Genomic DNA, 24244 nt, shown 5'->3' on the forward strand with positions numbered 1-24244 from the left:
GAAGGGGAAGGGCTGATGGCCTCGTTCTGCCACTGACGGACCATTGACGGTCCATCGCTCGTGGCTTACTGGACGGCCGGAGGTGGCCATGCCTCACGGCTCACGTCCTGACCGAAGATCGCAGGTGGAGAACAGGAGTCACTCACGGCTCACCAGACGGCCGGAGGTGGCCCTGTCTCACGCCTAACGCCCAGGCCAAAGATCGCAGGCGGAGGCCAGGATGAGGCTGTGGCGGAGGAAAAAAAGTTGAACTGATGAGCTGAAAGTTGGGAAGGCAGAGTAGTCCAAGGAGAAGATCAAGGGATTTCTTCGATGCATTACGATCACGGAAGATATTTAGGACTTTCTATTCCTGTTCGACCTAGCCCATTGTTTTTTTTTCTTTTTGAGAAGATCCTAGCCCATTGTTACACGAATCAGGTGATACATGGGCCTGTGGTCAAACTCCAACAGTTTTTTGTTCAGAGGCATGTTGTACGTAGGCCTGGGTCAATTTGCTACGAAATTCCTGTGTAGTCAAACAACTACACATGCTTAACGTGGCTTCGCCACTGACTGGCGACCTAATAAATAGCAGACCGGGATTAAACGTGCTTACAATTCTGAAGATATTTGAAACAACATGTGGGAAGTATATATAGGTCCACAAAAGCGTAGTTATCCTGTCTGGGTATGTAACAATGCTAGCCTGCAAATTCGTCGTGCAGGTTGGTGGAAGATGAATGTGCGTCCTACAGTTACAAATTCTTGCAAAAAAACAAATTCAATTTGAAATTGTAGTCAAATAAGTGTGTACGTGAAAAACTGACCGTTTCCTCGTAGCCAGGGCGAATGGGCGATGAACACCGGCCTTGGTGGCTCCTTCTCGTGGCTCAATTTAAAGAGATAATGAACCTGAAGCTAAAACAATGGACCTGTAGAGCAGTTTCAATAGAGGGATTTACTTGTGGTGTAGAATTGTTTCCGATCAAGGTAGAAGGGAGACAAAGGGAAAAGATATGTAACTTGTTAATAATTGTCGTTGCTATTTACTTGGATTCCTATATGCACTTGTGTTTATTAAAAGGCATAATGAAAAGCTAAGTGGAGGAGATGAAAAACTGGTGTAGGACGCATGCACTGCAGTAGGATTATTTTTGGCTCATCAGTCAATGGGTTAACGGAAGGCAAGCGAGGGCTGATTCGATCGGTTATGTACAGTTAGTATGATCTTTTTCATGAGAACAAAATACTTAAGACGAAAAAATCCCGAAGAACACAGTACAGAACCTGTCGACGTACTCAGGAAGTTCGCCACCCTTGACGCAAGCCTATGCAGGATGAGTAAATTGTAAAAAACCACCATAATTATGGACTCTAAATCAAAAAATCACCACCATTTATTTTTTTTGCAAAAACCACCAGGTATTCAGTAATCCTTTTGTAAAAAACACTAACCGATCAATAAGCAGCTTTTAACACAGAATCTGACAGATGGGATCCAGTTGTAAGTGCTGACGTGGCAGTCAAATGTCACACCGTTATCCTATACTGTTAAGTCGATAGGGGCTTTGACTCGCGCGGCAGCGCCAGCCACGGTAGCTGGGTCTGCCCACATGCGCGCCCGCCGGTGTAGCTGGGTCCCTCGAGCCCACCGCCCTCGCCCTGCGCCGCCGTCGGACATGGCGCACCGCCCGCCGCTGCAGCTCCTGCCCGCCATGGACGCCGCTCGGCTCGTCGGAAGCCAACCAACGCCAGCACTGGACGTGGAGTTTTTATGCTGCTCCACCTCGTGCAAGCTGTGCACGTGCGCCGCCTATATGCTCAAATGGATTAGCAGTAGGCCGGACGCCTCCTTTCCGCCATGGTCGAGCTCCCAAGAGGCCCTCCTCTATCTCCTTGCATTTGATCGAACACCTAGCAGGCAGCGTGGCAAGACGCGGCCGCGCCGCCTGGGTAGTGCGCCACTGGGTCTTTAAGGTCCTTGACAAAATCCACGACCACCCCATGCTCCTCAACCTCCCAGATAACGGGCATCGCCGTGCTGGCCGCATACTTCGGCCGAGCTGTCGCCGCCGCCGTGCGCTGTCATCGCCGCGTGGTGGCCACCACCGCGCCGCCTCTGCATCGGTGCGTCCGAGCCGCCGTGCAGGTCCGAGACCTCGGCTCACGCCCTGGCCATCGTGCTGCTCCGGGCCGCTGCACGCGTCTGAGCGCGGGGCTCGCCGTTCGCCATGCGCACGCAGCGCCATCCGAACTCGCTGGTGCACGGGTGCTCCCGGAGGTGGTCAGTGACTCAGGTCGTTCAATCCATCCGCCAGTACATAGCTGGCTAGCCTCCGTATGAATCAATCAAGCAGCTTGTTGTGCACCTGTACGTGCGTATGTATTCGCGCGCGAACGACGACGGGTTCCGGCGTTGATGTGGCTCACCTCGACGGCTTCGCTCCACGGCTCGGTGCTCGTCGTCTCCAAGCTCCGGATCTTGCCCAGCTCGGTGCGGCACCCGAGGAACCTCCTGGAGACGCGAGGAAGCAAAGAACGTGGTCCGGGGCTAACCGGAGCTGGAGATCGTGCGGCATAAAATCCACCGGCTTTGACCTCCGACCGAGCCATGGCCGCAGCTATGTGGCTTGCGGACGCGCACAGAAAGAGGAGAGGAAGAGGAAAAGAGGGTGGCGGGCGGCGGGCGCAAGGAGCAGCGGCGGCGGTGCGAGCTGCCCAGACGTGGCGGCGGGGCCGGCCGGCGCGCACGAGGGCGGCGCTGCCGTATCGACCCCATCGGCGGCGGCAACGCTAACTGTAGTGGGGTGGGTCCCAAATCAACCTAACGGGTGATCCAAACGGTGTGACGAGCGCCGTCTTCATCAGCGCCACGTGGCACCTGACAGTGAGACCTACTCATCAGGTTTTCAATCAAATTGCTCTAATTGACCTATCAGCGTTTTTCGCAAACTGTCAGCACAATAGTGATGGGTTTTTGCAAAAAAAACAAATGATAGTGGTTTTTTGATTTAGGGTCCGCAATTGTGGTGGTTTTTTGCAATTTACTCTGATATGAACCAATGGACAGAATGAACGGTTCATAAGAGAATCTATCAACCTCACGGATCTGCTGCTGAACTTTGCAAATAGGGCTGCAATTCATTCCCCTATCAGTGGCCCCACCTAGTGACCAGTAATAGTCGAGCTGTTGTTTCATAGAGCTCACCAAATCAGCCATTGCAACAGCTTTCGTTTTGCTCTTGCTTCCTTGAGACATTGTTTCCTATTAAAACACTTTAAGTCAGCAATCAATCCATCTTCAAGAAATATGCATGTACAGCATGGTTAGCCCAGCAGGTAGTTCCCTATTGCCGTAGATAAAGAATTAAATGGAACCCGTACCCTATTTACTCCTAACCTAACAGTCTAGTGCACAAATGAGTACTTCCTCTGTAAAGAAATATAAGAGCGTACATTTGTAAGCAGCTGAAGCTGTTATGGATCTGCTTGTGTGCAAGAAGACCACAATTGAAGGGCCTGCTACAAGGCACTATAATGGCGCCATAGAATTGTCTCGGCTCAGACCGGACCCAATGTATTCATAATGGAACCAGTATGTGCGATTTAATAGATAAATTAAGCCAGAAAGGGGGGAATCACGAAAAATGCAATACCACTACGGGGGATCGAACAAGCAGTCCACGAACATCTTAGTGACATTTCGATTCAGTAATATCGTGCTCCACGAAATGTATACAATCCTAGGTTACGAATGCAAGTATACCACAAGGGGGGTGAAGAGACGGCAGGCAATGGCGCAATGGCTATCAAGAAGCGGCGAAGCAAGCAAATAATCCAATCACCGGGAGGACGAGGTTGGGGGATAGGGTGCGAGCACCTGTGGAGACGCACGCCGCGATAAGGGAGGTCCGTCCTAGTGAGCCCTAAATTATGCCCCCCTACTGACCCATGAGCCAGAGAAGGCCATGGATCCAAATTTCATGGAGCTCTTGGTGGTGAGTGTATCTGGTGAATCGTTCTCAGCGGCACCCGTGCCGTGAGAATCGGTGGTGGCGAATGGCCGCTTTCATCGATAGCCATGGCTGGGCTTCAGCAGTTTGCGACGGTCAGTGTTTTTTCTTCTTTTTTTTTTACAGTTGCGATGGTCAATGCTTACGATGCAATTGTGCAAGTATTTCTTCTTCCAATTTATTTACAGCAAGTAAACTCATTTGTAATTAGTGAACAAATCATTTTTGTCACCAAAAATAACTTTTTGTTCTGAGGTGACGTTAAGCCACACGTGGTGGTAAGAGCATCTACACTCGGGATCCCCAAACTGACCGATTGACGGCCCGGTCGCGTCCCGGCGAGTGCCAGTCATAAAATTGTCATCCAGTCGGGCTCTCCAAACCGGCCGCGGACGTCCGAACTGACCGGCAACCCTCAAACTCAGCCCAAATATGGGGCGGGTATGGGAAAGCTCATCCTCATACGGACAAACCCTAGACCACAGTCAAACCCCCTCACTTCTCTCCATCTCCTCCTCTTCCCATCCACCCCCCTTTCGATCCATGGTAAGCAACGACATTGGCATAGTGTCCGACGGCGAATCCGACGACGAGGGGGTCATTGCTGCGTGACGCGGAGCCGGTGACTTGGAGGAGCTCGTTGTCTGCATCACACTGTGGCGCTCGCGGCTGGACCGGGGGCGGCATCGAAAGCTATGGCTCCGCGTTGTCCCCCGTCGCTCGGTGGCATAGTGCAGACGACTGTGTCGGCCCGTTGCACCCGCGTAGCTCCGGGCGCCCCACACCTCTCTAGTCGGCCACCCCCGCGTCCCTTTCTGTCTTCTCTGCTTGCTCCGGAGGGCGTCCCCGGCAATCGATGGTTCTTCGTGCTGGCGTTGACACGGACGAGGATGCCAGAATCTGAAACGCTGCACGCTGCGAATGGCAACTGGCGGGGAAGGCGATCTTCGCGAGCCTGCCATTTCGAAGGACCAGCTCCTCGCGACGGTCCTCCACATCTCCCTCATGATAGCGTAGACCGACGCGCGGCAGCTCCGCCGCAAAAACACCAAAGCCTTCGGGCTCGCCATCGAGCAGTCGGAGCGCGAGGCGGCGAGGGATGCGGCGGCCAAAGGAAGGTCGCCCTACTGAAGGAAACATGCCCTAGAGGCAATAATAAAGTTGTTGTTTATATTTCCTTATATCATGATAAATGTTTATTATTCATGCTAGAATTGTATTAACCGTAAACTTAGCACATGTATGAATACATAGACAAACAGAGTGTCACTAGTATGCCTCTACTTGACTAGCTCGTTAATCAAAGATGGTTAAGTTTCCTAGCCATAGACAAAGAGTTGTCATTTGATAAACGGGATCACATCATTAGAGAATGATGTGATTGACTTGACCCATCCGTTAGCTTAGCACTATGATCGTTTAGTTTAATGCTTTCTCCATAACTTATACATGTTCCTATGACTATGAGATTATGCAACTCCCGAATACCGGAGGAACACTTAGTGTGCTATCAAACGTCGTAACGTAACTGGGTGACTATAAAGATACTCTACAGGTGTCTCCGATGGTGTTTTTTGGGTTGGCATAGATCGAGATTATGATTTGTCACTCCGATTGTCGGAGTGGTATCTCTGGGCCCTCTAGGTAATGCGCATCACTATAAGCCTTGCAAGCAATGTGACTAATGAGTTAGTTACGGATGATGCATTACGGAACGAGTAAAGAGACTTCCCGTTAACGAGATTGAACTAGGTATTGAGATACCAACGATCGAATCTCGGGCAAGTAACATACCGATGACAAAGGGAACAACGTATGTTGTTATGCGATTTGACCGATAAAGATCTTCATAGAATATGTAGGAACCAATATGAGCATTCAGGTTCCGCTATTGGTTATTGACTGGAGATGAGTCTCGGTCATGTCTACATAGTTCTCGAACCCGTAGGGTCCGCACGCTTAATGTTCGGTGACGATCGGTATTATGAGTTTATGTGTTTTGATGTACGGAAGGTAGTTCGGAGTCCCGGATTTGATCACGGACATGACGAGGAGTCTCGAAATGGTCGAGACATAAAGATCAGTATATTGGATGACTATGTTTGGACATCGAAGTGGTTCCGGATGAGTTCGGGCATTTACCGGAGTACCTGGGGTTTACCGGAACCCCCCAGGGAGTGTATGGGCCTTATTGGGCCTTAGTGGGAGAGAGGAGGAGGCGGCCAAGGTGGGGGCGTCCCCCCCCAAGCCCAATCCGAATTGGGTGGCCCCCCCGCCCCCCTTTCCTTCTTCCTCTCTCCTCCTTCCTTCCTCTCCTACTCCAACTAGGGATGGGGGAATCCTACTCCCGGTGGGAGTAGGACTCCCCCTAGGGCGCGCCATAGAGAGGGCCGCCCCCTCCTCCACTCCTTTATATACGGGGGAGGGGGCACCCCATAGACACACAAGTTGATTGTTTAGCCGTGTGCGGTGCCCCCCTCCACAGATTTCCACCTCGATCATATCGTTGTAGTGCTTAGGCGAAGCCCTGCGCCGATAGCTTCATCATCACCGTCATCACGCCGTCGTCCTGATGAAACTCTCCCTCGACCTCAGCTGGATCTAGAGTTCGTGGGACGTCACCGAGCTGAATGTGTGCAGATCGCGGAGGTGCCGTACCTTCGGTGCTAGGATCGGTCTGATCGTGAAGACGTATGACTACATCAACCGCGTTGTCATAACGCTTCCGCTTACGGTCTACGAGGGTACGTAGACAACACTCTCCCTCTCGTTGATATGCATCACCTAGATGGATCTTGCGTGTGCATAGGAATTTTTTTTAAATTACTGTGTTACCCAATAGTGGCATCCGAGCCAGGTTTATGCGTAGATGTTATATGCACGAGTAGAACACAAAGGGTGTGTTTGGTTTGCGAATGAAGTGGAATGGAATGCCATGGTTCCATTCCACTAGAATGGGTCGGTTCCATCCTTGTGTTTGGTTGGGGTAATTCGAAAGAATGGAATGGTTACATTTTGGTGTTTGGTTTTATGGATGGAATGGAATGGGTTTGTTCATATCTTCACTTGTTTTCTTGTGATTATGTACAATATATTGATCTTTGGCATCAAACACAAACAAGACACATATAGAGGTAAAAAGATCATCAACACACAACAAAACTTTCAATTGTAAATGCCCAAAAGTGACATATATTGCCATGTCAGCCATCGGCAACACTTAGCCGTAGAACTTCATCGCTTTTCTGTCATTTGCATACAAAACATAAAATTCAGTGGGAGCACAACAAGCAGCAGTTGGAGAAGCACGACACACAACAATAGGAACAAGTTCAGGCCATGAGCAGCAAGGGCCGGCCACGAGCAGGACGCATGCAAGGGCTGGCTAGCGACAGCAGTAGCAGCACGGGACACAACAACAATTGTAGCAAAGGGCGGCCACGAGCAGGACACGCGGGGCCGGTCATGAGGGGGCAGTGGGGGAAGGTGAGTGGAGGACCTTCCGGCTAAATGGCCGCCGCCGTCGCCGGAACTTAACGGATCTGACGGGAAGGGGAGGGAACGGCCACGATCCGGTCGTCGCCGCTGGCGGTGAGGCTGGGAGCGGTGAGTGTCTCCTTCAGGCGCTACCGCTCGTCTCGTTCGGGCGCCGCCGCCCGGTGCCTGCCAGTTGTGAGGGAGATACACGACGCGCTGAGGAAGATGCGAGGGCGAGTCGTTCCGCGTGGTCCGCTCGATTCGGAGGAATTGCTCGGTTCCGCATAAATGAGGAATATGTCGTTCCCTGGAATGAGTGGGTTCCGGTCCTTTGACAATCCAAACACGTGAATGGGTCTTGGGAACGGAACCGACCCGTGCCATTCCACTTCGTGACAGAAACCAAACACACCCAAAGAGTTGTGAGCGATAATAGTCATACTGCTTACCAGCATGTCATACTTTGATTCGGCGGGATTGTTGGATGAAGCGGCTCAGACCGACATTACGCATACGCTTACGCGAGACTGGTTCTACCGATGTGCTTCGCACACAAGTGGCTAGTGGGTGTCTATTTCTCCAACTTTAGTTGAATCGAGTGTGACTACGCCCGCTCCTTGTTGAAGGTTAAAACAGTAAACTTGATGAAAAATCGTTGTGGTTTTGATACGTAGGTAAGAACGGTTCTTGCTAAGCCCGTAGCAGCCACGTAAAACTTGCAACAACAAAGGAGAGGACCTCTAACTTGTTTATACAGGGCATGTTGTGATGTGATATGGTCAAGACGTGATTATATAAATTGTTGTATGAGACGATCATGTTTTGTAACACAGTTATCGGCAATTGGCAGGAGTCATATGGTTGTTGCTTTATTGTATGAAATGCAATCGCCATGTAATTGCTTTACTTTATCACTAAGCGGTAGCGATAGTCGTAGTAGCAATAGTTGGCGAGACGACAATGATGCTTCGATGGAGATCAAGGTGTCAAGCCGGTGACGATGGTGACCATGACTGTGCTTTGGAGATGAAGATCAAAGGCACAAGATGATGATGGCCATATCATATCACTTATATTGATTGCATGTGATGTTTATCCTTTATGCATCTTATTTTTCTTAGTTCGGCGGTAGCATTATAAGATGATCTCTCACTAAATTTCAAGGTATAAGTGTTCTCCCTGAGTATGCACCGTTGCTACAGTTTGTCGTGCCGAGACACCACGTGATGATCGGGTGTGATAAGCTCTACGTTCACATACAACGGGTGCAAGCCAGTTTTGCACATGCAGAATACTCAGGTTAAACTTGACAAGCCTAGCATATGCAGATATGGCCTCAGAACACTGAGACCGAAAGGTCGAGCGTGAATCATATAGTAGATATGATCAACATAGTGATGTTCACCATTGAAAACTACTCCATCTCATGTGATGATCGGACATGGTTTAGTTGATATGGATCACGTGATCACTTAGATGATTAGAGGGATGTCTATCTAAGTGGGAGTTCTTAAGTAATATGATTAATTGAACTTTAATTTATCATGAACTTAGTACCTGATAGTATTTTGCATGTCTATGTTGTTGTAGATAAATGGCCCGTGTTGTTGTTCCATTGAATTTTAATGCGTTCCTATGGAAAGCAAAGTTGAAAGATGATGGTAGCAATTACACGGACTGGGTCCGTAACTTGAGGATTATCCTCATTGCTGCACAGAAGAATTACGTCCTGGAAGCACCGCTAGGTGCAAAGCCCGCTGTAGGAGCAACGCCAGATGTTATGAACGTCTGGCAGAGCAAAGCTGATGACTACTTGATAGTTCAGTGTGCCATGCTTTACGGCTTAGAATCGGGACTTCAACGATGTTTTGAACGTAATGGAGCATATGAGATGTTCCAGGAGTTGAAATTAATATTTCAAGCAAATGCCCGGATTGAGAGATATGAAGTCTCCAATAAGTTCTACAGCTGCAAGATGGGGGAGAATAGTTCTGTCAGTGAACATATACTCAGAATGTCTGGGTACCACAACCACTTGACTCAACTGGAAGTTAATCTTCCTGATGATAGTGTCATCGACAGAGTTCTTCAATCATTGTCACCAAGATACAAGAGCTTCATGATGAACTATAATATGCAAGAGATGGATAAGACGATCCCCGAGCTCTTCGCAATGCTAAAGGCTGCGGAGGTAGAAATCAAGAAGGAGCATCAAGTGTTGATGGTCAACAAGTCCACCAGTTTCAAGAAAAAGGGTAAAGGGAAGAAGGGGAACTTCAAGAAGAACAGCAAACAAGTTGCTGCTCAAGTTAAGAAGCCCAAGTCTGGACCTAAGCCTGAGACTGAGTGCTTCTACTGCAAAGGGACTGGTCACTGGAAGCGGAACTGCCCCAAGTATTTGGCGGAGAAGAAGGATGGCAAAGTGAAAGGTATATTTGATATACATGTTATTGATGTGTACCTTACTAATGCTCGTAGTAGTGCCTGGGTATTTGATACTGGTTCTGTTGCTAATATTTGCAACTCGAAACAGGGGCTATGGATTAAGCGAAGATTGGCTAAGTACGAGGTGATGATGCGTGTGGGAAATGGTTCCAAAGTCGATGTGATCGCCGTCGGCACGCTACCTCTACATCTACCTTCGGGATTAGTTTTAGACCTGAATAATTGTTATTTGGTGCCAGCGTTAAGCATGAACGTTATAATTGGATCTTGTTTGATGCGAGAAAGTTATTCATTTAAATTAGAGAATAATGGTTGTTCTATTTATATGAATAATATCTTTTATGGTCATGCACCCTTGATGAGTGGTCTATTTTTACTAAATCTTGATAGTAGTGATACACATGTTCATAGTATTGAAGCCAAAATATATAAGTTTAATAATGATAGTGCAACTTATTTGTGGCACTGCCGTTTAGGTTATATTGGTGTAGCGCATGAAGAAACTCCATGCTGATGGGCTTTTGGAATCACTTGATTATGAATCACTTGATTCTTGCGAACCATGCCTCATGGGCAAGATGACTAAGACTCCGTTCTCCGGAACAATGGAGCGAGCAACAGACTTGTTGGAAATAATACATACTGATGTATGCGGTCCGATGAGTGTTGATGCTCACGGCGGGTATCGTTTTTTCTTACCTTCACAGATGATTTGAGCAGATATGGGTATATCTACTTGATGAAACATAAGTCTGAAACATTTGAAAAGTTCAAAGAATTTCAGAGTGAAGTGGAAGATCATCGTAACAAGAAAATAAAGTTTCTGCAATCTGATTGTGGAGGAGAATATTTGAGTTATGAGGTTGGTCTTCATTTGAAACAATGCGGAATAGTTTCACAACTCACGCCACCTGGAACACCACAGCGTAATGGTGTGTCTGAACGTCATAATCGTAGTTTACTTGATATGGTGCGATCTATGATGTCTCTCACTGATTTACCGCTACCGTTTTGGGGTTATGCTTTAGAGACGGCTACATTCACGTTAAATAGGGCACCATCTAAATCCGTCGAGACGACACCTTATGAACTGTGGTTTGGCAAGAAACCCAAGTTGTCGTTTCTTAAAGTTTGGGGCTGCGATGCTTATGTGAAAAAGCTTCAACCTGATTAGCTCGAACCCAAATCGGAGAAATATGTCTTCATAGGATACCCAAAGGAGACTGTTGGGTACACCTTCTATCACAGATCCGAAGGCAAGATATTCGTTGCTAAGAATGGATCTTTTCTAGAGAAGGAGTTTCTCTCGAAAGAAGTGAGTGGAAGGAAAGTGTAATTGTACCTACTCCCTTATTGGAAGGTAGTTCATCACAGAGATCAGTTCCAGTGATTCCTACACCAGTAAGTGAGGAAGCTAATGATGATGATCATGAAACTTCTGATCAAGTTACTACCGAACCTCGTAGGTCAACCAGAGTAAGATCCGCATCACAGTGGTACGGTAATCCTGTTCTGGAGGTCATGTTACTTGGCCATGACGAACCTACAAACTATGACGAAGCAATGATGAGCCCAGATTCCGCAAAATGGCTTGAGGCCATGAAATCTGAGATGGGATCCATGTATGAGAACAAAGTGTGGACTTTGGTTGACTTGCCCGATGATCGGCAAGCCATAGAAAATAAATGGACCTTCAAGAAGAAGACTGACGCTAGCGGTAATGTTACTGTCTACAAAGCTCGACTTATTGCGAAAGGTTTTCGACAAGTTCAAGGAGTTGACTACGATGAGACCTTCTCACCCGTAGCGATGCTTAAGTCCGTCCGAATCATGTTAGCAATTGCCGCATTTTATGATTATGAAATTTGGCAAATGGATGTCAAAACTGCATTCCTTAACGGATATCTTAAAGAAGAGTTGTATATGATGCAACCAGAAGGTTTTATTGATCCAAAAGGTACTACCAAAGTGTGCAAGCTCTAGCGATCCATTTATGGACTGGTGCAAGCCTCTCAGAGTTGGAATATATGTTTTGATAGTGTGATCAAAGCATATGGTTTTATACAGACTTTTGAAGAAGCCTGTATTTACAAGAAAGTGAGTGGGAGCTCTGTATCATTTCTGATATTATATGTGGATGACATAATGTTGATCGGAAATGATACTGAATTTCTGAATAGCATAAAAGGATACTTGAATAAGAATTTTTCAATGAAAGACCTCGGATAAGCTGCTTATATATTGGGCATCAAGATCTATAGAGATAGATCAAGATGCTTAATTGGACTTTCACAAAGCACATACCTTGATAAAGTTTTGAAGAACTTCAAAATGGATCAAGCAAAGAAAGGGTTCTTGCCTGTGTTACAAGGTGTGAAATTGAGTCAGACTCAATGCCCGACCACTGTAGAAGATAGAGAGAAAATGAAAGTCATTCCCTATGCTTCAGTCATAGGTTCTATCATGTATGCAATGCTGTGTACTAGACCTGATGTGTACCTTGCTATTAGTTTAGCAGGGAGGTACCAAAGTAATCCAGGAGTGGATCACTGGACATCGGTCAAGAACATCCTGAATTACCTGAAAAGGACTAAGGATATGTTTCTCGTTTATGGAGGTGACACTACAAAAAAAATACACTTTCATGATGATACGTGTTTGTCACAGTAGGTCGCATTTTTTGTCATGCATGTACATCCATGACAAATTTATGACAGAATCAAGATAGTCATACCTGTGCTGTCGTAGAAGTGTTCCATGACATTACCAAAATTATCATCACGGAAGTGTCCACTTCCATGACGATAAATCGCGCGTCACAGAAGTGCTTTCGTCAAGGGTGACCGACACGTGGCATCCACCGTAACGGAACGCCGTTAAGCTATCAGGTCGGGTTTTGGATCCGATAACCCGTTAACAGCCCCGACCAATGGGGATTTTCCACGTGTAAAATCATCATTGGCTGGAGGAAACACGTATCGGCTCATCATTTGGACAGATGTCATCCACTCAATGGACAGGAGGTGCCTATGATAGGTCGACACGTGGCATGGCCCAACAGTGGCCCATTCCGGTGAAAAATGTCGGCCCAGTAAAAATTAGCAGGCCGGCCCATATAAGGCCTACTTGTGTCAGGTCCATTTAAGCCCACGGCCCATACGAGATGTGCCAATTCGCCCGTTAAAGATTTGACACCATTGCAGCCCATCGTTAGTTCGAGCCCGTTAACATCCCGCTATATATTTGGGCTCAATATCGGCCCTATGAGATTTCGGCCTGTTAACGACCCATTTAATGGATGGGCCAATTTTCAGGATGTACATCTTTCGGCCTTTTAGCGACCCATTTAAATGTTGGGCTAATTTCCGGCCCGGTGTGTCTTTCAGCCTGTTGACGGCTGTCGGTGTCAAAACCGGCGGATCTCGGGTAGGGGGTCCCGAACTGTGCATCTAGGCCGGATGGTAACAGGAGGAAGGGAACACGATGTTTTACCCAGGTTCGGGCCCTCTTGATGGAGGTAAAACCCTACGTCCTGCTTGATTAATATTGATGATATGGGTAGTACAAGAGTAGATCTACCACGAGATCAAGGAGGCTAAACCTTAGAAGCTAGCCTATGGTATGATTGTTGTATATGGAGTTGATGTCCTACGGACTACAACCCTCCGGTTTATATAGACACCAGATAGGGTTAGGGTTACATAGAGTCGGTTACAATGGTAGGAGATCTTGAATATCCGCATCGCCAAGCTTGCCTTCCACGCCAAGGAAAGTCCCATCCGGACACGGGACGAAGTCTTCAATCTTGTATCTTCATAGTCCAGGAGTCCGGCTGAAGGTATAGTCCGGCTACCCGAACACCCCCTAATCCAGGACTCCCTCAGTAGCTCCTGAACCAGGCTTCAATGACGACGAGTCCGGCGCGCAAATTGTCTTTGGCATTGCAAGGCGGGTTCCTCCTCCAAGTCCTTCATAGAAGATTGTAAACACCAAGAGTAGTGTCCGGCTCTGCAAAATAAGCTTCCACATATTGCCATAGAGAGAATGATATTAACACAAATCAAATCTGCTGACGTATTCCGCAGTGCGTCATCACACTACAGCCAAATCCTTTACTCGAATCGTTTTCACTTTTCCACCTCAGCGTGTTTTGCGAGGCAGTTTCCTTGGCACGTCTTGTCAAAGCAGAGATCATGTGCCCCCCTTTTATGGGATTCTCATCAATACGGATGTGGGTAACCCAATCGTGCCCGTTAGCATGTTTTCTTGATTAAAGGCGAGTCCCAAACGGTTACGGGGAGGGCTCCTGGTATTCAACCTCTTATAAAGAGACCAGGGCCTTACTCCTTTTCTCCAATCCCAAAACAAGTTCGCCCATCGCCTCGAGTTCCAACACCCTAGGCTCCAGATTCCGGGCGCCTCAGACCTTCGACAATGTCTGGTTCCGACCTTCAAGGCCGATGGATGCCCTCCTCCGTCACGGAGGAGGACGTGCTAAAGTTGAGAGAGGCTAAGTTCTTGACCGCCGAAATTTCGCACAGGTTGCCTGCTCAAAGGCAGGCTATCCCCAGTCCCCAGCCCGGTGAGAGCGTAGTGTTCGTGTCTCACTTCCTTCGGGGGTTAGGCTTCCCGATGGATCCCTTTGTGAGGGGACTGCTGTTTTATTACGGGCTGGAATTCCACGACTTAGCTCCGGAGTCCATCCTCCATATCTCCTCGTTTATCGTTGTATGCGAAGCGTTCCTCCGTGTTACCCCTCACTTCGAATTATGGCTCAAGACTTTCAAAGTGGAGCCGAAGATGATCAAGGGACGGCACGCAGAGTGCGGAGGTGCTGTTATAAGCAAAAATGTTGATGCTCCATGGCCCGAGGGCTCTTTTCAAGAGGAGCTAGGCTTGTGGCAACGAGAGTGGTTTTATATCACCGCTCCCCGGGGCACCAAGTGGGTGGCGCTTCCTGCCTTTTGCTCGGGTCCCCCACCACGACTAGCGTCATGGGTTAACAGAGGGTTAGATTGGGGTTTGCTCAAAGACGTGCCCTTGTTACAGGGCCGAATTAAGGATCTCTTGGAAGGAGACCTCAGCTTGGTCAAGGTGACGCAGGTCATGCTGATTCGCCGAATATTGCCCGGCAAACGTCGCCCCCTTCGCCTGTGGGAGTTTAATCCAGAGGGACCGCGAGCTCTCCAGAACTTTATGGGCGCAATGCCCGCGGAGATGTATAGACTGTTCTTCGGATCACAAGAGATGTGTCCGGATTTAACCGAGGACGCAGGCCTAAGCTGCAATCGCCCGGATACTCAAGTAAGCAACCTTGTGCCCGGACCTTCTATCCGTATAATTGTCATAAACTTGCCCCTAAAAGAGCCGTCCTTTTAAACAGGAGTGGATAGCGAGGGCAAAGCTGATCAGGTGTCCGGCTCCCCTTCCTAAAACCAGGCCGGATCCCGTGCTGGTCAGGATGCTGGAGATAATGCCTTTGGAGGGGGAGGACAAGGAAGCTATGGCCTCCTCGAAGGAGGCTGCTCCGAAGGGAGGAACCGACAATTCCTCTCCTAAGGGGAAGAAGAGAGCCGCCTCTGACGACCCGAAAACCATGGCCTCGAAGCAGGGGAGAAAATCCTCGTCAGAGGGTCCGACGCCGGGGAGTCCCTCGGCCGGACTACGCCCTCAAGGGGATCAGCTCTCCAGCGAGCCATAAGTGGAGAAAGATTTTCCTTTTGAGGGATGAGGGAAATCCTTGATTTATATCTGAGAAGATTAACCAAACCTTTACCTTGTAGCTCGGACCTCAGCCCTTCTCAGCAGAGCTCGTCTTTGGGGGATCTCCTTCCGGAGATGATGGAGAGTAGGATGCCTCCCCCTGCCGTGCCGCCTAGCGAGGCGGGCGACCCTGAGGTGTCGTCGCGGAGGGTTTCTCCGAATCCGGCAGGGGCGGAAGGTAGCTATGCGGCCCCCCGAGGTTCTCCGCGTCCGGCCTTCGAAAGAGGTCATGGGACGAGCCCGGCACCGTCTGGTGCTCGGCCGAGGAGCTAAAGATTCTGCTGGGGCGAGATTCTATCTCAGAGGAGCACCGCGCATTTATGGGCACGGTGATTGAAAGGATTTCATCCGCAGAGAGCGGATTGTATGAGGCCGTCAAAAGTTTACTGACGGGTTTCGAGGTACATTAGATAATGTATACTTTTGTCAGTTGCGCATGAATAAGATGCGCCCTGTGTAGATAGTAGCCCCTGAGACTCTGCGCGTCGTCAAGAAATGACGACACGCGGAGGATCATAATCCCAGGTCTAAGATGTCGCCTTTGAATGTAGGCGGCAGGGTGTCTGGAATCGAGCCGAACTGAAGATTTTGCCGAACTAAAGCGGCAACTGGACGTGGCAGATGCCGACATCATGCTTGTCAATAAGCGGCTTGATGAGGCCCAAGGTATGTAATTCCTCGGGCGACATCAGGTAAGAACAGTTTTATGCCTGTGTCTTACGATGTGTGTGCTTGACGCAGATGGTGCGGCCGCCGTGGAGAGTCTTAGGGCAGAACTTGCCCGAGCTAAAGAACAAGCCAGCGAAAGTGATGCGGCCACCAGGAAAGCCCTTGAAGAGCTGAGAGCCGAACAAGCTGCTCATTGCCGAAGCAAGGAAGAGATGGCCGAGATGGCCGAAAAGTTAAAAAGCGCTACAGACCGTTGCAGACTTCTTGAAAAAGAAGACCAGGCGAAACAGACGGACTTAGAGAAGGCCGTTGCCAATGCCAAGGACGCGCGCTCTGCGATGAGAGCTGCGAAGGAGGAGCTGCGTCAGGCCGAACAGATTGCGGCTGGAAAGCCCTTTATGCTGCGAAGGAAATTTTGCGATCCGAAGTTTGCTCCGTTGGACCGGATGTGGAGTGTGGAGGATACCTATCTGGACTTGGCAGCGAGTGCTGCTGATGCGACCGAACACTTTCGAGATCAGAAAGATCGCGAAGTGGAAAAGCTTTTCTGGTCGCAGTTTCACAATCCAGAGCGTCCACTGGCAGTGGATGATCGTTTGGCTCAATGGGCCGAACTGAATAGGTTGTCTGGACTCGCCATGAAGTACGTCATGGGTCACCTGTGGCCGGGGAGATTGGAGCCGAAGAGTTATTTCAGCTTAGTGCAGCAATTCCTTGACGCGGTGCCGCGTATAAATGCAATGAAGAGGTCAGCATGCATAGAGGGCGCTAGGATGGCTCTTGCCCGTGTTAAGACATACTGGGCAGAGATGGAGACCACCGTTGTTGCGTCCCGAGATTCGGACAAAAGCTGAGTACCCTCCGAGCACTATTTTCAGGAAGTTCTTGAAGGCGCTCGTGTAATAGAGACGCAGTGCCCGAAAGATGCTATGTTATGATAGCATATGTAATTATAAAGTAATATTTTGATAAACTGTAGTGGCCTTTTTTATACTTGTGCCTCCAAGTATTGGGAACGCCTCCTGTGCGGCCGTTTTTAAGATATATATATATATATATATATATATATATATATATATATATATATACAAAATCTGAAAGATGGCAGTCATTGGCTTCAGCCCCCACGCACATAGTGCGGGGGTGCTCGCAGAAGACGCATTTTCACACTTAACCCAACGTCTTGGTCCTACAAAGGAGGTGATAGCGCAGCAGGCCAGGCAACCGGACTATAATGCTTTAACACTTTCACTTAGCCATAGGAGTTTGACAGTGAGACTATTTAGGTAGCCCCTTGGTGGCAACTGCGCTCGTCCGAGTTCGGGGCGCGTATGTGCCTGACCGGGAAGCGGCCCTTCGTTAAAGCGGAGGAATTCGATAGATTCCGATAGGTCATCGAGTGGCTGACCAGTCTCACGCTACATCATGACAGTCAGTTTTCGGCTTTCTCAACTGAGGTGCTCGCCCGGACGAACCGGGGCACAATCGCAGTAGTTCTCCTAGTGCTACCTTAGCCGATAGAGCGGAACGTAAGGTAGCCGAACTCAGGAGCCGGGCAACCCAACATTTGACCAAAGACATGATTCGGAGCTGATGCATATAATGCCAAAACTTGCGACGCCGAACACTCCCTAAGGTGTTCGGTCTTTATGAGTGCGGGCGAAACAACACTCTTTATTAAAAAAGCCCCTAGTGTCCAGGTACGTGCAAAAATTCTGACGTGGCCACATGCCAAGACGCCAGCCTCCTCCTTGGTTATATCAGAAAAAACCAGGGGATGTGTAGCAACAAGAGATAGTAAAAAAGGTTTACGCAGGGTCTTAATCTAAAAAGAATCCTTTAGGACGGGTCCCTACTGCACGTCTGCGCCTGTGTCTCCGTTGTGTCATATCCTGGACGGGCGTCGCACGACGTTCATCTGTAAAAGAGAGGAACTGAGTTGAAAACGGGTCGTGCCGAAAAGGTTTAAAATAAACAAAGTATAAAGTAAAATATATAAGATTGAGCTTTATTGTCTCTTATTGTATATGCGTGGAGCCCCTAGTGCGGGATTATATGGCCACTAGGCCTGCATCAATGATGATTTTGCACTGAACTCGTCTATCCGCGTTCGTGGTCTTGAATGACCTATTTCGAAGTTTTTTGGCCGGTGAGGCCATTTTGCTGTGGGGCTGTCAAAGCGGCCGCACAGTCCTCCGTTTGGGGAGGCGCACTTTAGTGCTTCCCCTTCAAAGAGATGATGCCTCGTGGACCGGGCATCTTAAGCGTAAGAGATGCATAATGCGGTATTGCGTTAAAGCGAGCGAAAGCTTCGCGTCCCAGTAGTGCTTGATAGCGACTTGAGAATGGGACAATATGGAAGGTCAGCTTTTCACGGCGGAAGTTATCGGCAGAGCCGAATATGACTTCGAGCCGGAGGAGACCCATACAATGGGTGTCCGGACCAGGTATTACCCCTTGAAAGGAGGTTTTGCTGCGGCGGATTCTTGCTGGGTTTATCCCCATGTGCTGGATTGTATCCTGATATATCAGGTTTAGTCCACTGCCGCCGTCCATAAGGACATTTGAAAACTGGAGTCCGTCAATTATTGGATCGAGTATCAAGGCAGTCCAGCCTACATTCTTGATATTTCTAGAATAATCTAGCTGATCGAAGATGATCGGTTTTGACAACCAGTGGCAGGACCCTTTGGGGATGGGCCGTGTGGTGCGTACCTTTACGGGCGCCGCACGTTTTGTTATGTGAAGTGAGTTCACTGTTTTTACTTCTTGTGGGAAGTTCTTTTGTTTCCTGGTGCTCTGCTTTTGGGGTTTGTCCTCGTCTTCGCTTGGTGTGTCGAGCCCCTTGTGTTCGGCATTGAGTCTGCCGGATTGTTTGAAAACCCAACAGTCTCTGTGGGTATGGTTAGCAGGCTTCCCGGGAGTACTGTGTATCTGACATATCCTGTCCAGGATTTTATTTAAGTTGGATGGATCGTCCCTGTTATCCTGGGGGGGGGGGGGCGATTTTGCCTGATTTTGTCGTGAGCCTTTGAATCCGGCATTGACTGCCGTGCTCTTCGGACTTCTGTCCTTAGTCCAGCAATGGTCTTTATTGCGTCGCGGTTTTCCGTTTCCATCCCTAGTTTCGGATGTACTTGGGTCGCTGGGGCTACACCTTGCCAACCAGCTGTCCTCCCCTGCACAAAAGCGGGTCATGAGGCTTGTTAGTGCGGCCATTGTTCTTGGCTTTTCTTGGCCGAGGTGTCTGGCGAGCCATTCGTCTCGGACGTTATGCCTGAAAGCTGCTAAGGCTTCGGCGTCCGGACAGTCGACTATCTGATTCTTTTTAGTGAGGAATCTATTCCAGAACTGCCGAGCTGATTCTCCGGGTTGTTGAGTTATGTGACTAAGATTGTCTGCATCCGGAGGGCGGACATAGGTCCCTTGAAAGTTTGCTCGGAAAGCATCCTCGAGCTCTTCCCATCTTCCAATTGTGTTTTCGGGAAGACTTTTAAGCCAATGCCGGGCTGGCCCTTTAAGCTTAAGGGGTAAATATTTTATGGCGTGGAGATCATCTCCTCTAGCCATGTGTATGTGGAGGATATAATCCTCGATCCAAACTCCAGGGTCTGTTGTTCCATCATATGCCTCTATGTTTACGGGTTTGAATCCCTCTGGAAATTCATAGTCCAGAACCTCATCGGTGAAACATAGGGGGTGTGCGGCGCCCCTGTATTTGGGTGTGCCGGATTCTGATGATGGCTTCATAGCGTTGCTTACAAGAGCTTGCTTTCTTGGCCCATAAATGGACCTAACTGGGCCATGATGCGAATCCTTAAGTGGGTCGCATGCCGATTTAGGTGCGGCGCCGCTTGCCGCTTTATGGGGTCGTCTATCCGACCGTGTGGCTTTCTCATTTTTTGAATGCGAGGGCTCTAGGGCCTCTTCGTTGAATTCGGGCAGTAGCTTTCTTTTTGGATAGCTTTTAGTGCGGCGACTGTCGCCGTATTTATCTGCGGTATTGATTACTTTGCTCCATCTAATCCGGAGTGCATCTTCCGCTGTTTTTAGCTTCCGCTTCTGCTTTTTTAGTCTGCGTGCAGTTGCAACGAGCCTCTCGTGGAGATTCTTCTGCTCCATAGGTTTATCCGGCGTGAGGTCATCCGGAATGCCGTTTTCGCCGGAGGAGGGATGTTCGGTTTCTCTATCCGTGTTGCCCTGTTCGGACGGTTGCTCTAAGGCCTGCTCGTCTTCTACCGGCTCGTCCTGCTCTATGGCTGGGTTTTTGTCGAGGCGGGGCTTGGGTCGGCGTTTACGCCGACGCTTTGATTGCTTTTCGGGGGGTCGATCTCCCGTCCCATCCCCTTTTTCCTCGTTGTCGCTTCCTTTAGGGGTATCCACCATGTACACATCGTGAGATGAGGTGGCTATCCAATGCCCTATGGGCGTTGGTTCGTCGGTATCTCCTGCATCGTCATCCATGCTGTCGATGTCTCCGGAGTCGAAGTTGAGCACGTCGTTTAAATTGTCGACAGTGGCTACCAAGTGGGTGGTGGGTGGGCTTTGAATTTCTTCATCGTCCGTATCCCATCCTCGCTGACCGTAGTTCGGCCAGGGCGCTCCTGATAAGGAGAGAGACTTGAGAGAGTTCAGGATATCGCCAAAAGGCGAGTGCTGAAAGATGTCTGCGGCGGTGAACTCCATTATCGGCGCCCAATCGGATTCGATCGGCAGGGGCACGGGGGGTTCAGAGTTCGGAAAGGAGTCCGGATCCTCGGAGTCACGGATCATGCAGAGTGCGGGGCTAGTGTTCGGCTCGATCGCCTTTGAGATCGAAGCCCCCGAGGTGACGTCCAACTGCTCATCCTCGATTGGCGCAATAGGCTCCGAGTTAGGGGTCGGAACCGATGCGTGTGCGGCCTCCAGGACATTGTCCGGAGGCAGAGCTAGATCATGCCCCTCGAGATAGTGCGGCGCGCTTGGCCGTGGCTCGAACCCGTCGAAGATCAAGTCTCCGCGGATGTCAGCCGTGTAGTTTAAGCTTCCAAACCTGACTTGATGGCTAGGGGCGTAGCTTTCGATCTGCTCCAGGTGGCCGAGTGAATTGGCCCGCAGAGCGAAGCCGCCGAAGACGAAGATCTGTCCGGGAAGAAAAGTCTCACAATGGACCATATCATTGTTGATGATCAAAGGAGCCATCGGGCCTAAAGGCGACGACACAGAGGAACTCTCAATGAAAGCACCAATGTCGGTGTCAAAACCGGCGGATCTCGGGTAGGGGGTCCCGAACTGTGCGTCTAGGCCGGATGGTAACAGGAGGCAGGGAACACGATGTTTTACCCAGGTTCGGGCCCTCTTGATGGAGGTAAAACCCTACGTCCTGCTTGATTAATATTGATGATATGGGTAGTACAAGAGTAGATCTACCACGAGATCAAGGAGGCTAAACCCTAGAAGCTAGCCTATGGTATGATTGTTGTATATGGAGTTGATGTCCTACGGACTACAACCCTCCGGTTTATATAGACACCGGATAGGGTTAGGGTTACATAGAGTCGGTTACAATGGTAGGAGATCTTGAATATCCGCATCGCCAAGCTTGCCTTCCACGCCAAGGAAAGTCCCATCCGGACATGGGACGAAGTCTTCAATCTTGTATCTTCATAGTCCAAGAGTCCGGCTGAAGGTATAGTCCGGCTACCCGAACACCCCCTAATCCAGGACTCCCTCAACGGCCCATAAATCTGATGGGCCATTTGTAGTCGGACCTGAGTTTCAGCCTTTTAGCGGCCCATTTAAGTGTTGGGCCAATTTCTGGCCCGATGTCACTTTTAGCTTGTTGACGGCCCATAAATCAGTTGGGCCATTTGTAATCGGACCTGAGTTTTGGCCTTTTAGCGACCCATTTAAGTGTTGGGCCAATTCCCGGCCCTGTGTGCCTTTCGGCCTGTTAACGGACCATAAATGAGTTGGGCCATTTGTAGTCGAACCTTAGTTTTGGCCTCTTAACGGCTCATGCCCTTCATGGTCCATTACCAGCCCGGTTTCTCTTTCGGCCTGCTTAAGGCCCACAACACAGTTGGGCCATTTACAATACGACCTGACTTTCGGCCTCTTAGCGGCCCATGCTCTTCATGGTCCAGTACAAGCCCGCTGTCTCTTTCGGCCTGCTAAAGGCCTACAGTATAGTTGGGCCATATGTAGCCCAAACTTAGTAACGGCCTGTTAATGGCCCGTGAAATAAATTGGGGCCACCTGTTGCCCGCTTCAATGTCGGCCTGTTAACGACCCGAGAGGTAAGAGGGCCGACCATTAACTTTCAGCCTAGTAACGACCCATTAACTTAATGGGCCCATTAAAGTTCGTTCATGTCTTTAGGCCAGATTAGATAATTTGAGCCCATTACGACGAGCAAAGGTACGACATACAGGGAATAACGTTGCACATCCAGAATATATTACAGGAAATTACATCCACTTGGAGTGCAAATAAATGAGCAGAACCTAACCATCTACAACGTTACAATCTGCAACCTCAACACAGATGACGCCCATAAGCATGTGGGCAAGTTCTTGCTGCTTTGCCACACTGTCTCTGAAAACATTGATCAGTTGTTGTGTCGCACGACTCTACACCTCTGATCCATCCACTATTTCCATCATTGCTTCAGCCATTAATTGGTTCACAAACATACATTTATTCCGTTGCATTCAAGATAGAGGATACTGAACAGATTCAGATGGCGATTTTGGCAGGCTTGTATTATTGATAGTGGAGAGTGTCTTGACCACTGCATCATAACATAAATTAGGACGGGAACCAAACAGATTAATCATGAGTTATTGCCATATTACCTGGCCTAGATTTACTGGAAAGAAACAATGTGGTTGCCTTGCTGTTTTCAGAGTTTGTCTTCTTATCTCCAGCAGCCTGCACAAAATTAACACACTAGCATTGCTATCATTGGCCAAGTCAGATAATAGGAAAGAAACATTGACACAACGAACGTTTGGGCAACTAGCCTACACCAAATTAACACAATATGGCACATCTATCATTAGCCAGGTAAGGTAATATGAAAGCAACATTGACACAATGAATGAATGGGCAACCAGAGAAGCACTACAATTTAGTAATGTGTGTGATATGACATAGTACATTCATGCAGCTCAGTACGCAAAACTACCAGGCAGTTTTCCTTACAAAAATCAACATTGGCGCCTTTAACATTTTGCTACAACTAATTTTAGATCAGATAAAGGTTAGATTCACGCCGATTAACAAAATACATGCTGATGTAAAAATATAGTGATATACAACAGGTACTTACATCAGCACTGGAGCACAGAGAATTCCCGCAATATATTTTCCTCGAATACGATCCCAATGGAGGAAGTCGTGTATCGTTTAACCTTATTTTCTAAAAGAGAGATGGGTAAGAAACATGTAGAAAATATGATCAGAATGCTATAAAATTTCATGATGCGAGGATACGCACACACTTCTTAGAATGGAGTTGACATTTTTTTGCTGGACAGGAGCGGACTAGTTCTTTGGCCACTGGAATCTGCTTATTATCAGTGGGAGTTGGGTTTCTCTGTGCTGGAGCAGTATCTATGAAAAATGGAGTTGGTTTATTATCTCCTGGCGTTTGGATCTTTTGCAAAGACCTGGTTTGTAACCCTTCAGATTCTAACATAGTCGTCTTCCCCTTGCATGCCTTATATAGAAGAATGGTGATTCAATTATAAAACATGCTACAACAGAGATGGAATAGGTACTGAAGAATAGAAAGGCGTGACATATTGACATGTATTCACTCCATCCGGAAATAAATGGATTGGTCTAGGCGTATTTCAGTTCTAGATACATCCAGTTTTATCCATTTCTGTGACATTTAATCCGGACGGAGG

General features: G+C 48.6%; 1 long non-coding RNA gene across 1 annotated transcript; it reads right to left on the reverse strand.

The window, feature by feature from the left end:
• Positions 1-807: 807 nt before the first annotated feature.
• On the reverse strand, positions 808-4039 carry LOC147987156 (uncharacterized). Its single transcript, XR_015615274.1, has 3 exons — positions 3863-4039; positions 3083-3247; positions 808-914 (listed from the first exon to the last, which is right to left on the reverse strand). It is a non-coding gene; the product is annotated as an uncharacterized LOC147987156 (long non-coding RNA).
• Positions 4040-24244: the final 20205 nt, after the last annotated feature.

Source organism: Triticum urartu, chromosome 2A, assembly GCF_056163025.1.
Source record: "Triticum urartu cultivar PI428250 chromosome 2A, HENAU_Tu73, whole genome shotgun sequence".
Classification (NCBI taxonomy): domain Eukaryota; kingdom Viridiplantae; phylum Streptophyta; class Magnoliopsida; order Poales; family Poaceae; genus Triticum; species Triticum urartu.